This window comes from Cibotium barometz, chromosome 34, assembly GCF_041138505.1.
Source record: "Cibotium barometz isolate CiBa-2024 chromosome 34, ASM4113850v1, whole genome shotgun sequence".
Lineage (NCBI taxonomy): Eukaryota > Viridiplantae > Streptophyta > Polypodiopsida > Cyatheales > Cibotiaceae > Cibotium > Cibotium barometz.
The window spans coordinates 23,324,436-23,340,875 of NC_141079.1; the positions used below are offsets into that span (position 1 = coordinate 23,324,436).

Sequence of the window (16,440 nt, forward strand, 5' to 3'; positions counted from 1 at the left end):
ATTAAAGTTGCAACTGCTAAAACGGAGAGTCAACGAAGGACATCTCGCGTAGCAAGGTTGACTGAGGTCTTGACTAGCCTCGGTTTGATTTAAATGGTGAGCTTCTGGTACAGTGGATGAGGGACCAAGGAAGCAGCCTATGAGTGAAGAGCTAGGTGACCTGCAAAGGATCCTAGAGGGTGCTGACCATACAGTGCTCGGGCTCTGGGTCGCCGAAGATACCCACACGTACGTCGGGGAAGATATTGGAAGAAGGAGTAAGAGTATATCCGGCTAGGGGGCCTGGGAACTCTTTTCCCTTGCTGGTACCTGGGACAAAACCTAACCAAATTCTTCATTGGATCCCATCACTACAGTGCTTGGGCGGTTGGCTAACGCACGGGACTGGATGGGGTTAGGTTGGACTGATGGATCCTTAAATTGAGACTCAATTCTGTTATGGTACGATAGATGAAGTAAATCCCGGACAAAAATTATTCTATGGAAAAGAATCAACGCCTGTGCCTCTGAATGAGGAAAAAAGCATTGGTCTCTATGATCCAAGTGCAATCTTTTCCCTGATCTGACTTGGGACTTACAGGTTTGGTCGGATCAGTTTAGTTAGTTAAGGCTTTTGACTACGTTAGAGAAAAGCTATCCTAGAGGAATCACCCGTGCTTTCCGGGCAAGGAAAGTTTTTTTGGGATCGATTTTGGAAGAACCGATGGATTAGTCTCTTGTCCGGGTATCTGTGGGCGAGGCCCTGAGTGTGAGACCCTGCCTCGCACAAGAAGTGCTACTTCTACTGCTAGAACCCCTCAATTCATTACGCGGTGGGGATAGGGACCTCACGTCACATCTCATCACCTCTATTCACATCACATCACCTCTATTCACATCACATCCGTCCATCCATTCATTCACATCTATCTCATTCACATCACATCTATTCACCTCACATCTCATTACCTCTATTCACATCACATCCATTTATCTATTCATTCACATCTATCTGATTCACATCACATCTCATCACATCTATTCACTTCACATCTCATTACCCCTATTCACATCACATCCATCCATCCATTCATTCACATCTATCTGATTCACATCACATCTCATCACATCCATCCATCCATTCATTCACATCTATCTATCACTTCACATCTCATTACCCCTATTCACATCACATCCATCCATCCATTCATTCACATCTATCTGATTCACATCACATCTCATCACATCTATTCACTTCACATCACATCCATCCATCCATTCATTCACATCTATCTAATTCTCATCACATCTTATTACATCTATTCATAGAATTTAAACATAGAATTTAGAGAATTCTAATTTTGATATAAAGATTCTTTACGCATCTATTTATGCATAAAAATCAACTTCAGTGGGAATAACACTTTTATAAAAAAAAATTCCATTATGCACCTTTCTATGCATAGAAATTAAATTCAATGAAAACAACACTTTTATAATAAAAATTTCCATTATGCATCTTTCTATGCATAGAAATTAAATTCAATAATTAATATCCGTGATATCCATGCATATTCATAGGTGAATATGTACATGGAGTAAATTAGAATATTTCTTTTAGAATGCACAAACGGTGGGAATTACTCTTTTGGAATAATATAAAAATAAACTTTCTTTTTCACAAAATTCTAGAAAATTTTACCATAACCTCCTTTATATGGCTAACAATTTCTCATTTTTAACATTCTATTTTCAATTTAAATTAACCCCAATTAGGATAATTTCTCATTTTTAACATTCTATTTTCAATTAACCCCAATTAGATGTAAAGGACTCTAATCTACACAATTTTTAATTTCCAAGAGAGTAAACAATAAAAAAAGTTTAATTAATTTTTTGTGAAACATTCTAGGATAAAGAAAGGTTGAATCATAAAGAAGAGAGGGGATGGCCTTTTCATCAAGGCATAGCATTAGAATTTACTTTAATCAACTAAATAAACAAGAAAATCAAGAAAACCATAGATTTAACATTAAAAAGTAAGAAAAATTTAGCTTACATGGCATTGTAAGCTTTCCTTTGGCTTGAGGGATTGAGGGTTCTACTCTTGCTTGAAGCAAGAGTGGCCACCAATTGCTTTGGAGAGGATTAAGCCAAAAACAATTGAATTATCGAGAAAATTCAATGGATCTGGGTAGGAGTAGAGTAAGAGTGCATAAAACACCATTAAGCTTTTACAAAGGGGGAGGCTTCTATTTATAGGAAAAAGTGAGCCTCTAACCAAGCAAAATGATTCTAGAATTTTTCAGATCAGTTTGGTCAATTTTTGACCATTTTTGGGTCAGTTTAACTTACTTTTTGGATATAGTTGAAACAGGAGAGAGGAGAGATAAAAATATCTCATTATTTTTGAGCTTAAAACTCCTCCACACATGTGAAATAGGCGCCTCCTTTATGAGGGGAGATCCCCACACTGAGGTGTCAAAAATGCATCATTTCCTCTAAATATCTCTTCTTTTTCAACTAATAAACCTTGTCCTTATTCAACTCTTCATCTTATGTGAGCATTTACTCATTTTGGGGGGATTTTCTTTTATTCTTCAATTTATCTCCTCCCTACATTTGGATTAATCTTATTGGTCCATAGGAACCTTAATTGGACCATAATCTAAATTTTTTGAAAATCTGGACCCTTAGGCTAAGGTTCTTTATACCTATTTTTAATTAATTCCAATTGCGCATTGGAAAGTTCTTTTTGAATTTTTGTTTCAAGGGAAATCATTTTAGACACTAGGAGGATTTTATATCCAAAAATATCTCAATTTTGAATTACCTCCCTCTAGACATTTTCTCTATCCAGGCCAAAACACGGTAAAACAGAATCTTTCTTTTATTTCAGAGAGGGGAATAATTATAAGATTAGAAGGGGAGGTTCTTACACCTGCACACCTCAAAAGCTGGAGGGAGGAATCTTACAATCTTCAAGGTGATAGGTACCAATCTCATACATGTGTATAACTTTGAAGGGACCTTCCCACTTGATTTGAAATTTAGTCTAAAAGGTGTTGTCTAATCTATTATTGTATTTGAGCACCAGATCTTCCTCTTTAATTCCTTTGTCCTCAACTATTTCATTGAAAAGCTCAGATCTCCTATTACTTAACTGAATGTAGTGGTCTAAAGTTTCCTGTCTAGACAGTTGTAGCCTCTATAGATCCACCAGCAGCCTCTCTTCATACTCATCTAAGCCCCTGTCTTGATGTTTCAGAAGGAATTGTAAACTGGGAATTTCAACTTCAATGGGCATCAAGGCTTCTTTCCCAAAACTAGTTGGTAGGGTGAAAACTCAGTGGTTGACTTAACAGCTATCCTGTAAGCCCATAGAGATGAGAAAACATATAAATCCCATTGTTGGGGATGTTCTTCAAGACACTTGTTCATCATGGTGCATAACTCTCCATTAAATCTCTCTACTAGTCCATTACACTATGGATAGTAAGGAGCAGAGAACCTATGTGTAATATGCAACTTTTGCATAAGCTCTTGTACAATCTATCCTTTGGACTTTGGATCCAGGCCCCTGCCCTGGTCTGTCAACAGATCTAATGGCATGCCAAATATTGCACATATATCCTTAAAAACAAATTTGGCCACCTCTTTAGTTCTTATATTTTTCACACACCTAGACTTAACCCATCTGGTTAAATAATCCACACCAGTCAAGATGATGTAGGTCTTGCCCCTAACAGTAGTGGGCAGAGGACCAATTGCATCCAACCCCCACTTCTCAAAATCCTCATATGTATAATCAACTCATAATCCAACACCTTCCTATCTTGATTCTGACATGGCTCGTAGCTTTTGCACCAGTGGTAAACATCCTTCCTCAAACTGGGCCATACATAACTTGCATTTAAAATCTTTCTCAATGCCAGCTTCACGGCAAAATGCCCTCCACATACCCCTTCATGGAAGGAGGCCATAATGGAAAAGAGCTCCCGCCTTTTTGGAACTCTTTTGAGAATCAAATCCTTGCCCTTCATGTAAACTTGATCATTTACAATAGTATACTATAGAGCTTTCCTTATGAAACCATATCTCCATCTTTTGGATAGGCACTAGACCTGTGTGTAAATTCTCCCGCCTTTTTGGAACTCTTTTGAGAATCAAATCCTTGCCCTTCATGTAAACTTGATCATTTACAATAGTATACTATAGAGCTTTCCTTATGAAACCATATCTCCATCTTTTTGGATAGGCTTGAAGGCACTAGACCTGTGTGTAAATTCTCCCTTCTAGAATAGATGGGATGGACTACTATGATGGCATATACCTCCATATCTTTGCCTAACCCCCCTCTTGCTAATGCATCAACAACTTAGTTAAACTCCCTCTTCATACGCTGAATCTGTACCTCTTGAAATCTTTGCAACATCCTCCTTATTTGAAAACACCACTGTTTGAAGTTAGGGTCCTTGGCTTTCTAGATAGTTTGCAGCTACCTTAATAACCAACAAGTATTCCCTTTTTAATACATTGCTTGAGTCCATACTCTAAAGTGGCATACTCAGCTCATTTGCTAGTCTGCACTTGTAACTTTAATCCCTTCTTAAAGTACTACCTTAAAGTACTACCTTACCTTTTCGATTTAGCAAGATTATTCCTCCTCTGGCAACTCTTGAGCTTCTCTTGAAAGCCCCATAAAAAAACAAAGTAAAGATATCAAGAAATTCCTTTATAGGGTCCTTCCACCTAGGCACCTTCTTCTTTGTCACTGTGTCTTGTTTCATTACCACTAGATTCTATGTGTAGGTAAACATGTCATGAGTGTATCCCTTATGCTATCCTCTGCTATACAAGTGAACTAGAATTTAGCTCAATTAACCACTTAGACAACCTCTTGGAAGGAATGTTAAACTGAATCATATGAGGAAGCAAAGAATAATGAGTACGAATTATAAAAGGCTTTGGAAGTACTTTCTCAGGGCAAACACCATAGCTATCCTTACCAATTCTTCTTCAGAATATGTCTTTTCCCCCTGTTTCTTGGTCCTGTTGACAAAATATAAAGGCCTCAGATAGGCTTATGATCTTAGACTTATGTATAATACTTTTGGAACCAGTGGCTTCTGCAAATCCTTGAATAATAGGTAAAGCTTGTCTCAAATTGTCATTATCTACTTTTAAGAAAAGTAGTGAGTCATCAGCAAAGCTTTGAATCACCAAAGTGCTCACCATTTGAGTCCAATCACTCTACCTTTTGGATAGGAATCTTCCAAAGCCACTATCAGAGGATGAGAGGCAATAGCACAAGAGGGCAACCCTGCCTCATAGATCTATTAACCTTCAAAACCCCCCACCACTCTTCAACAATAGTTTAGAATATCCACCAAAGGTAAGAGTTTAAATACAAGTAGCCATCCTAATTACAAAACCCAGCCTCTCCATTACCTTGGCCACAAAAGGTATAAAGCCATTTATAAAGACATATTGTCTCTTAGATATAATTTCTTGAAGAGCACAGGTAATCCTCAAGGCAATGATTTGCCTAGGATTGTATATATAATAATCAACAAAGTGATAGGTCTCCAATGATTGAACCTATTGCATGCTTCTTGTTATGGAATGAATTTCACTAGCCCCTCTATCAGGTCTTTATCCAAATTACTATAATTAAAGGCCTCTCTGCATACTTTACATACTAGTAGGTCCTTTAAGGATGGACAGAAGGCAATAAAGAATTCAATAAATAGGCCATCCCACCCATGGAACTTCTCTCTCCCCAACTTTAGAAGGGCAAACTAGCACTCATATTCATCCACCTCTCTCTCAAGCCACTTATAAACATCCACTCTATGATTAACCAATCCTAACAGTTTATTCTCAGCTTGAAACCTTATACTTGAATAGTATTCTTTAAAGCTTATACTTGAATAGTATTCTTTAAAACTAAGAGTGGAGCCTAGGAATTCTACCCACTTCTTGGTAATCAAACCCCCCAATCCTTGCCAATTTTCATCTATGATCCTCCCATGACTTCCCTGTTGTTTTTTGCCTCTTCCAACATGAACAGATGTTTATCAGGTTTCTTTTTGTTACTAAAGGTTTTCCATTTTAGCCTACTTTCCTCTCATTTTTCATCCTCACATTTCAGGCATGTTTGGCACCTGAGATACAGATTAGTTTCTTCTTTTGTGAGTTACCCTACTTGTCTCTTGTTCTATAGAGATTTCATCAGTTCACTCCATCTCCTCCTTTCATGTCTTCTTTTTTTAGCTCTCAATTTCCCAACCCCCCTTAGGATACCCTACATCTCATTAGCAAAGGGATCCACCGAGGATCCCTGAGAAGTCCCTCTCTTTTTAAGATTCCCAATGGCCTCTTGAGTATTTAAAAAAAAAAGATCATCCTTGAGTAACAAATTGTTGACTCTCAAATTCCTTGTGGGAAATTGATCCAGTTTAACCTCCTCCTAGTCAGTCATGTGTCACTCTCATTTCAAAGGCATATGATCAGAGAGAGCAATGCTTAGAATCAACTGTCATCTTCAAAGTGTCAGCTACCCCAACTACTTTTGCTAATTAAGAAAAACCCTATCAATCTTGGAGAATGAACCAAAATATTTCATGCTAAAGTAGGTGTGCCCACAGTCAGCGGGTCAGGACCTAGTTTGTGGATTGTAACATTTGTATGCCTTACGATCCTGTGCATATCCAACAAACACACATTTTTCTGCCTTAGGATCCAACTTCCTCCTTCTCTCATCAGGCACATGTACATAAGCTATGCAACCAAATACTTTGAGGTGTCCAATGTCTGGCCTAAAACTTGTAAGCCGCATCTCTGGTTTACTTCCATGTATGGCTGCTGTAGGTGTCTTATTAAGTATGTACACTATAGTGGCACATGCTTTTGCCCAATAATAATCTGGCATGCTCTTTTCATTTAGCATTACCCTGGCCACTTCACAAATGACTCTATTCTTTCTCTCAACAACACCATTTTGCTGAGGTGTATACCTGCAAGTCAACTACCTTCTTATGCCAAGCTTCCTCAAGAAATGCTCAAAAGCATGTGAGGTGTATTCAACACCTCCATCTATCCTTAAACATTTAATCCAAGAGCCATATTGCTTCTTTGCAAAAGCTTTGAAATCCATAAACTTTCCCAACACTTCACTTTTCTCTCTGAGAAAGTAAATCCATGACATTCTGCTGAAATCATCAATGAATGTCATATAATATAAACTATCTTTAATGGATGGGTTTTGTGCAGGACCCCATACATCGCTATGTACTATCTCAAGTGGCCTGCTACTCATATTGCCTTCTCTAGGAAACTGCAACCTCGCTTGCTTTCCAAACTGATAGGCTTCACAAACATGCATATTTCCATCATACTTGAATCTAGACAACCCACTAACAATGCCTCTTGCCTGCATGTTCTGCCTGCATGTTCTTTAACCTTTGTATATTCACATGCCCAATCCTTTTATGCCACATGTCAATGTCCTGTACCACATTTTGGCTTTTAGAGAACATGACTGATTTCAACTCAGGAATCCCAGTATCCAGCTTAAGCAACCTGCCTTCTTTCTTTCCTTTGGCAATGACTCTACATCCATTTTTGAAATCCTCAACGAAGCAACCATGCTCATTTGAAACGAACTTGTAAACCCTGTTCCACCATTTGACCAACTGAGGCCAAACTTTTTGTAATAGAAGGCACATACAAGACATCTGCCATAGATTTTGTTTCACCATTATGCATAACCAATGGTACACTTCCAACATGTGTAATGGCATGCTGGGTATCATCTCCTGTCTCCACATAGCATAGCCTTTTACATCCATAGGCTTCATATGCTCAAACCATTCACCATGACAAGTCATATGGTTTGATGCTCCAGAGTCCATATACCAAGTGTCATCATTTTCACCATTCGACATCATAGATCCCACATGTTTCATGGCAAACAAGTGATTTGCACTGCCATCATTACTACTTGATACATAATTTCCACCATGTTGTGCATAATGTCCACCATGTTGTGCTCTACCCCCTCTCAAATCATTTTGTTTGCGGAAACAATCACGTGCCATATGACCAAATTTCCCACAGTAATGGCATTCCACATTTTGCATAGATGTTTGTTGGCCTTGCCAACATCCTCTACTAGGAGGATTACCTCTGCCTCTCTGAGGTGTATATCCATGACCACCTCTAGCACCATATGTAGGCTGGAAATTCTATTGTGGTGACCTGTCCTGCCATCCACAACCATTACCACGGCCACGTGATGCAAATCTCCCCCTGCCTCTAAATCCTCTTTGTGAGTAGAAAGCCTGATTTCTGTCATTATCATCATGGCTAGTAGATGCATCTTGAAAGGAGTCACTGAGTTTGATTTCCTCAACAAGCAAGAGTGAAACCAACTCATCAAAATCTAGTAAACCTGTACTCCGAACCGAGATGGATGTATCAAAAGATTTATACTCCTTGCCAAGACCACACAAGGTAATGTCTACCAAATCATCATCAGGCATGGGGGCATTGATTGTTGCCAATGCATCTGCATCCTTCTTTATCTCTTGTACATAATCATGGATGCTCCTTATATTCCGTTTCACATTATGAATCTGTTGTCGCAATCAACTGAGACTTGCGAGCACTAGTGTCTGTATCAAATAGCTTTACCAATGTATCCCATGCATCCTTAGGATTCTCAGCATCATGTATGTGTATGAGTATAGCATCTGAAATACATATAGACAGATAATGCAAGACTTTGTATGCTCTTTTCTGACCATTGCTTATGAGCTATAACCTGCTTGCTGTGTAGGTTGTCGGGGTAGTTCTGACTCTGGCTCTGCACCTGTAATGAGATTCCAAAAACCTTTTCCCTTTAGAAAACTTTTGATCTTGTACTTCCATGCTTGGATATGAAAGACTTGGGTGAATTGAGATATTTTCTTGAGATTGAAGTGATCAAAGACCATGCAGAGACATGGTTAGTGCAACACCAATATGCATTGGATATGTTGGCAAAATATAAGATGACAGGGTGTAAGCCAATGAGTACACCTTTGGAGCAGAATGTGAAGCTACGGGCTGATTTCAGTGAAGAGTTGGATGATCCATCTATGTATAGAAAGATGGTTGGCAATCTTATTTACATGACTATCACACGCCCGGTTCTCAGTTATGCTGTGGGGCTAGTAAGCCAATTTATGCAAAGCCCCAAAAAACCTCATTTGGATGCAGTGAGACACATTATGCGCTATGTAAAGACCATTGCACATTATGGTCTTCTTTATGAGCATGGTAAAGGCTTGGATGTACATGGCTACACAGACGCAGATTGGGTAGGTAGCTTGTATGACAGGAGGTCTACTAGTGGTTATGCCTTTACATTTGGAAGTGCAGTGGTGAGTTGGAGCAGCAAGAAGCAACCTACTGTTGCTTTATCTAGTACAGAGGCTGAATACAGGGGTGCAGCCATTGCTACATGTGAAGGAGTATGGTTAAAGAGTCTCTTGGCTGATTTGGTTGAGCCTATTGATGGCAAGGTTGTCATTCATTGTGATAACATGAGCAGCATACAGTTGGCCAAGAATCCAATTCTTCATGCATGAACAAAGCATATAGAGGTCCACTATCATTTTGTCAGAGAGAAAGTGTTGGATGGTACAGTGGATTTGCAGTATGTGAAGACTGAAGAGAGCAGGTGGCTGACATCTTTACAAAGCCACTTAACACAAGGAGAAGTTTGAGTACTTTCGTACTATGTTGGGAGTACATGGGATGAGCTTGAGGGGGAGTGTTGAGAGCTTTGATAGCCCAAGCTCATCTACATCTTCATCTATGTGGCAGTACATCATGAGCTTGAGAGGGGCTGTTAAGATTCAAGCTCGTGCCAGTTGCACTATGTGCTGGCATGTTGGGTAGTAACATGTGTGAGACAAAAATGACCGCGTCCAGCTGGTCATAGTGTGTGGACATTAGCTAGAGTTAGCACTGTGTGGACACAACACATGTAGTGTGTTGTAGATTATGGATTATGGGTTTATGCATTGTGTGAGAACGGATATGGCTTCCCTCTATGGTTAGAGTTTTCTTAATACATTAGGGTTTGCTCGTGTGTGTGTCTCCTCTCCCTCAACCTGTTTTTCATTAAATACGTGGTGGCTCCTCTGGCACAGACAGGGCAGTTCACTCCAACAGCAAATCATCGCAAAACTCCCACGATTGCAAGAGAATCAACTCTCCCCAATATGCTCACCTTCCCCCTTGTTTATAGGAGTGAAAGTTTAAAATTTTAAATTTACTTTGGTGATCAATATTTGCTAGATTCTAAGGTCAAATAAGGCATGTACTCATAGCCTCTTTGTGAGCGCTATCTCATTAGTCTAGCTACACAAATCTAAGTGGGCATTACACATCTTTGGGATTAACATCTTGTATCATGCTCTAGCACTATAAAGAGAACATTGCATTTCATCTTGCATTGCATAGTGACAAGAAGGTTGAGGGGTTCAAGTGTGAGAGGTGCTAGCTAAATTCTAAGGTTTTTACAAACTAAAATGAAAGCACAAATTGCACTAGCTAAAGAATCCAAGACAAGTTTCAAGATCAAGGCAAAAGCAAATTATGTGGAGTGGTCTAAGTTTATATGCACACATCTTCGTCTGTTTTGGTGAATGGATCCTTGAGTAGAGCATTTCTGGGTGAAAATCCAAGCTCCATTGTAAAGTTCTAGAGCTATAAGCATATCTTTGGCATGGTAATATCTTCTGCTTTAGAGCTTCCACTAAATTCAAACCTCAGACTCATTTCCCCAAGAATTTGACCCTGTTTGTGTGTGTGCCGGGTTGAGCACCATGGAAACAATGGTGCGAAAGATGTTTGAGAAAACTAATAAATTTGATGGCTCCAAGTACCATACTTGGTGCATCAAAATACAAATGTGTCTCATTGAAAAAGACATGTGGGGAGTGGTAAATGGAACTGAGAAAGACCAAGAACACATCAAGATCGTGTCCCACTAAGTGGACCAATTTAGACTCCAAGGCATTATCTCTCATCATTTGTGGGCTAGGTGATAGCCAAATCCATCAAGTAAGCTTAGCAAAGACTTTGAATAAAGCATGGCTTAGGATCAAGTCCACATCTTTGGGCAAACCAATGCAGCTTCTAGATTCTTCTTACGGAAGAGGCTTTATGGGATGGAAAAACTTCACCTATAGCATCCTCACCCACACTAGGGTACACAAAGAAATATCTACTCCAATTAGGGGATATGATTGCTAGAAAAGTGCTCAGGATCTCTTTTACTTGTATGAAGACTTCTTCTTCTTTGTGTTTCCACATAAAGGGATCCCTTTGGGATGCTTGTTGTAATGGATATAGAGCTTGAGACAAAAGAAAGATGAATTTGGCTAGGTATCTCACCTTAAGAGTAAATGTCAATAATTGCTTCACATTCTGTGGTGCTCCCAACAAGAATGGATGTGGATGTGTATGTGGAAGAATGAAAGTGGATGTGTATGTGAAAGAATGGATGTGTATGTGTATATGAAAGAATGGATGTCGATGTGAGTGAATGGATGAGATGTAATGTGATGAAATCAGGATATGAATGAATGAGATGTGATGCCATGTGAATCGGATGTAAATGAATGATATGGGATGTGAATGGATGAGATGTAATGTGATGTGAATCGGGATAAGAATGAATGAGATAAGATGTGATGTGATGAGATGTGGAGATGGGTAGATACGAGTGGATGAGATCTGATGAGGATAAATTGAAGAAAGATGTGATGAGATGAAAATGATGTGATTGGATGAGAATAGGAATACATGTGAAATGGATGTGGAATTAAATAATGTGGATTGATGTGGAACAATGTGAAAAGACGAGAATTTGTTATAGAAACTGTATTTATGAACTGTTTTTAAATGACTGTTTTATGTCAATAATGCTGGGAAGCATTTTGACCATCTTGAGAATGAGGTCATGGAGACCTAAATGATAAAGTTGTAATAGTAGCCGACGAAGAGTCAACGGAGGATGTCTCGCATAGCAAGGTCGGCCGAGGTCTTGACCAGCCTCGATTCGGTTAAAATGGTGAGCTTCCGATACAGTGGATGAGGGACCAAGGAAGCGGCCTATGAGTGAAGCGCTAGGTCACCTGCGAATGTTAGGCGATGGAGATGGCGACCTTCTCTCGAATAGACATGATGAGATGAAAGAACGTGAGAGAAACTTTCTATTAATGAAATAATTACATATATAGGCATGAAAGTCTTGCTTTTCCTAAAATTGGGAAACCCTGATGTGGTGGTGGTTGGCATCGACGCCATGGAGGTCCCTAGAAAGGGTTAATAACTATTCAGACTAAGACAATGGTTTATAAAAGTGAGGAGTCCATAAGCTTCGAGCAAGACAAACTTAGCCACAAGAAGAATAAAAAACTACTGAATAAGATTTCCTTAAATAAATAGAATTTATAAATTACACAATGAGTATGGGTAAAATGAGAAAGAAGCTAAATAATGATAACCAATTTAGAATCAAATCCAATATAAGCAAGAAAAAGAAGGAAGAAGACTAGGGAAATTGGAAAGGTCAAAATAGCCAATTTAGAATCAAATCCAATATAAGCAAGAAGAAGAAGAAGAAGACTAGGGAAATTGGAAAGGTCAAAATAGCCTAGAAAACATTTAATTCATGTATTTAGGGGAAACTCTTGAATATTGGTGTAATAGGCTCAAACTAGAAGGAAAGGAAGAAAACCACAGAAACCATAATCATTCATAATAGAAGCAACTTAATCTTCCAACCATAACATATATGAGAAAGTGTACAATTGCAAGTGCAGCCATGAAACCTACTTATGCCGTTGCATGTGCAATAACTCTTAGATCCTTACACTTCCACCATTTTCTTATTGAGTGACTTTTCATATCCCAATCACTTGCATCATTGGATTTATAACCACCATTTTCTTATATTTTCACAAGCAATTCAAGGAAGAAAACATCTTTCATAATAATCTCTCTATATCTTTGGTAAGCCCTTACACCATGGAAAAGGCATAGGAGTCACTCTTGTCACCACACCACCCTCAAGAGCACAAAATGCTCAAATCCAGAACTAATATACCATACGATTAGAGAGAGCAAGAGGATTGTAAAGAGTATGTAGAGACTATGATTATGCATAGATGTAGAGAAGGGCATAGAGTTTCATTTCAAGTTTTTAAGAGGGAGCCTCATTTCAAGTGTAGAGAGGGATTTTGAGTTGAGCTTCACATCAAATTATTTCCTCTCTCCTCAATTTTTTTTCCTTTATCATGGTAGTTTTTTTTAGATATCTATGCAAGGGAGCTTCGTCTCCCATGATATGATTGTACGGGTTTTTCTTTGAGTCTACAATCTTGGTGTGCTTCACTAAGTGTTCTCAAGTTTTACTTGATGGGTTTAAGCTATGCGTATTGAGCATTATGGTGAGAGTAGAGAGAGTGCTTCGTTCTTGCTCAAGTTGTTGCTTTTGAGAGAGGGAGTAGAGGGTGATATAGAGGTATGCTTCCCTTTGTTGCCTTTCGATATTAACAACTAAGATTTTTTTAAAAACAAGGAGAAGGTAAGATTAAGAATTAACCCTACTAGCTAGGTTGGGGCTGGCACAAATGGATGGTTACTTTTGCAAGATCATTCCCTAAAAAATGAAGGAGGAAGAGAACTCTCTCATAAATGGATGGTTACTTTTATAAGATGACTCCCCAAAAAAGGACTCTCTCATAAATGAACGATTACTTTTACAAGATGACTTCCCAAAAAATGAAGGAGCCACAGAACTCTGAATATGCAATAACTAACCCCAAACCCTTAGAAGATATTGTAGAATCATCTCCAACAAAAATGAAAGGAAAAAGAAAGATATAGATGCTAAGATATTTAGGACCATACATCAAGAATGTTGTTAGCTAGATTATCTGAAGGAGGTACCAACCACCAAAGACAAGGTTTCTTTCCAATTAATATGCATAGAAGTTACCCCATACAATCAAATACAAAGCAACCTATAAAATCAATGCCCAATCTGCATAGAAGTTACCCCATACAATCAGTATACAGAGCAACCCATACAATCAATGCCCTCATGTGTACACAGTTCATTAAGTCTAATGAACAAAAGAGGACCAACAAGATAGGAGAGGTCACTCTATAGGATGGAACAAAGAAGGTTAATGATAAGATAGTATGACATCCACTAGGCCATACAACTGCTACCAGCAACACAAACATAGTGTGAAGCGCAGATATTTGTCTTTAGACGCAATGTTGAAAGGAAGGGACTTCAACAATGATTGGGTCAAGTATATAAACATAAAGGAAAAGGCATATAAATTGACAAGGAGTTCAACAATGATGGGATCAAGTATACAAACAATGATGGGATCAAGTATTGGTGGCCAATCAACCTGTTTAGCCACTACCATCGAGATTGACCCATTGTACAACAAATGCTTACTTTCAAAAATATTGATTATGTCCTAACTGCATTAATTACATGCATCTTACCTTAAGAAAAGATACTTGGGACCATCGCCCTACATGAACATGGAGCCACATATAATAATAGCACACTCGAATGCTGTTTGTACGCTATGTTGGAGAACCTTGATGTCATCATCCTTTATGCTAGCTTGCCATATCTCACTCAACCATACTAGTAGAGAAACTATCTTGAATGTAAACAATCCTTTTAGTTTTGTGTAGTGGTGTTGATCCTTTCAAGTGACCAAGCGATCAAAGGGAACCCCACAGCCATCCAATGCACTCTGCCAAGTCCTCCAAGGACTTCCTTCAATAGAGGCGAAAGTAGGGTTTTACCCGTCTTAGCAACCTACGTGACACATTAAAGGGAGGTTATGACATGCCATGCAACCATCAATCAAAAGGAGAAGACGCTCATAAAATAATGAGATGCCATCAAACGATAATATGGTCACTACTCACCATCAACGCCGCGAGCTCACTTGCCTTTGCCTCACTGGTAAAGGCTTTCAGGAGCGTCTCCATGAAGGACGTGGTCTGCCCTTTATAGTAGTCCCATTGCGACGCTAAACAATTGATGTTTAAGGAGTGATCCGTCCACTCAAGATAGCCAAGCTGAAGGATAATGTTTTTCCTAAGCGTTCAGTCGATCCTTTTTTAATACACTTCAGCTCGTCCGTCTTGAGCGAGCGGATCACTCCTCAAACATCAACCGTTTAGTGTCACAATGGGACTGCTATAAAGGGTAGACCATGTCCTTCATGGAGACGCTCCCGAAAGCTTTTACTAGTGAGGCAAAGGCAAGTGATAATGGCATGCTCACTTACCTTTGCCTCACTGGTAAAAGCTTTCGGGAGAGGGTCTCCATGAAGGATGTGGTCTGCATGCTCACTTGCCTTTGCCTCGGGAGCATCTCCATGAAGGACGTGGCCTGCCCTTTATAGCAGTCCCATTGCAACGCCGAACGGCTGATGTTTGAGGAATGATCCGCCTGCTCAAGACGACCGAGCTAAGTGTGACGGCCGAGTTGAAGCGTATTCAAAAAGGATCGATTGAAAGCTCGGGAAAAACATTATCCTCCTATAAGATTAATAAGCTCCGCACACGACTTATTCGTGGCTAATCAATATATAAAAACCTTCTGTCTGATGTCAGCCAACGAGGTTCTGTAGAGTCGTTTCCTTCTCCTCGAAAACCGGCAAATTGATTTGATATTTGGTGGCAGCAGTTGATTCAGTAGAAGAGCGTGATGTAGTTATTTCCTTGGTGTCGAAAACAGGCGGTTTACTAGTCTGATCAGCGGCAGCATATTGTGATTGAAAAGGTGAGATAGTGGGACGATTGTGGCGGCAACAGATCCAATTGACGACAAGCCTCTTTGTGCTGCGAGCGAGCAAACAAAGCTTTTCTACTCAGAGAGCAAGCAAGCGAACAATAGCTAGGCCGATCAGCACAGTGATGAGCGAGGAGAAAGCTAGCTACAGGTCGTCACAGATCAAGGACGCTACGAATTTGCTTTGAGCATATGAGCATGAATGGAAGGAGAGGAAGAAGAGGAACATAAATATATGAAGAAGAAACAGCAGCAGAAGAAGAAGGAGAAGAAGGGGGAACATGCGTAGGTGTGTACTCCGTGGGAGGAGTAGGTGTGTACTCCGTGGGAGGAGGGTCATCAATGCGGAAGCCAAGTTTCCAAAGTTAAAGTAAAAGTATTAGTCGGCGTCACGCCCGCCATCCAAAATTACACTAAAATATAAAATAAAAACTCGCTATATATATATATATATCTATTACATCTATCTTCTATTATTACATACAACCAAGACATAAGGAGAGGAGAAAAAAAATCCTCGATTTTTAAAAAATATGAGAAAAAAATCTCTTCCATTGATCGTG

General features: G+C 39.3%; 1 long non-coding RNA gene across 1 annotated transcript; it reads right to left on the bottom strand.

The window, feature by feature from the left end:
* Positions 1 to 14,374: 14,374 nt before the first annotated feature.
* LOC147618802 (uncharacterized) lies at positions 14,375 to 16,139 on the bottom strand. The gene is made up of 2 exons (XR_015261971.1): positions 15,007 to 16,139; positions 14,375 to 14,893 (listed from the first exon to the last, which is right to left on the bottom strand). It is a non-coding gene; the product is annotated as an uncharacterized LOC147618802 (long non-coding RNA).
* Positions 16,140 to 16,440: the final 301 nt, after the last annotated feature.